The sequence below is a fragment of the Rhinopithecus bieti genome, unplaced genomic scaffold (assembly GCF_001698545.2).
Source record: "Rhinopithecus bieti isolate Rb0 unplaced genomic scaffold, ASM169854v2 scaffold_7967, whole genome shotgun sequence".
NCBI classification, from domain to species: domain Eukaryota; kingdom Metazoa; phylum Chordata; class Mammalia; order Primates; family Cercopithecidae; genus Rhinopithecus; species Rhinopithecus bieti.
Window position 1 is genome coordinate 1,257,225 of NW_016806112.1, and position 1,002 is coordinate 1,258,226.

Below are 1,002 nucleotides of genomic sequence, written 5' to 3' on the forward strand. Positions count from 1 at the left end.
GGCTAATTTTGTATTTTAATAGAGAAGGGGTTTCACTATGTAGGTCAAGCTGGTCTCAAACTCCTGACCTCAAAAGATCCACCTGCCTAGGCCTCCCAAATTGCTGGGATTACAGGCGTGAGCCACCGTGCCTGGTCTTTTTTTTTTTTTTTTTTTTTGAGACAGGGTCTCACTCTGTTGCCTAGGCTGGAGTGCAGTGGCACCATCTCGGCCCGCTGCAACCTCTGTCTCCTGGGTGTTCAAGTGATTCTCCTGCCTCAGCCTCCTGAGTAGCTGGGATTACAGGCATGCACCACCATGCCTGGCTAATTCTTGTATTTTTAGTAGAGAGACAAGGTTTCACCATGTTGGCCAGGCTGGTCTCAAACTCCTGACCTCAGGAGATCTCTGAATATTTTTTAAAGTACCCTAAAAGGGGGAGGGGCAAGGTGAATAGTTCCACTCAAGAAAGTTGGCATTTCCAGGGAATGTTTAATATATGCAGTGATTAGCACAACTTCTTGCTGTTTAACCTTCTCTCTCACCAGTGTGTTTACAAGGTCTTCTTATGGGACAGATAGGGCATCTTGATTAAAAGTCAGAGCTTTGGTCAGACCTGAGTTTACATGTTCACTCTGCAAGTGATCTTCAACAATATCCTTAACTTCGTTGAGATGGAGTCTTGTTCTATCACCCAGGCTGGAGTGCAATGGCACGATTTCAGCTCACTGCAACTTCCACCTCCCAGGTTGAAGTGATTCTCCTGCCTCAGCCTCCTGAGTAGCTGGGATTACAGGTGTGCAGCACCACGCCCGGCTAATTTTGTATTTTTAGTAGAGGCAGGGTTTTGCTATGTGGGTCAGACTGGTCTTGAACTCTTGACCTCAAGTGATCCACCCGCCTTGACCTTCCAAAGTGCTGGGATTACAGGCGTGAGCCACCGTGACCGGCCTAAAAATACCCTTCACTTCCCTAAGCCTCAGTTCTTCATCTCTGAAGTGGGTGCCATGACAGTAACTGTTT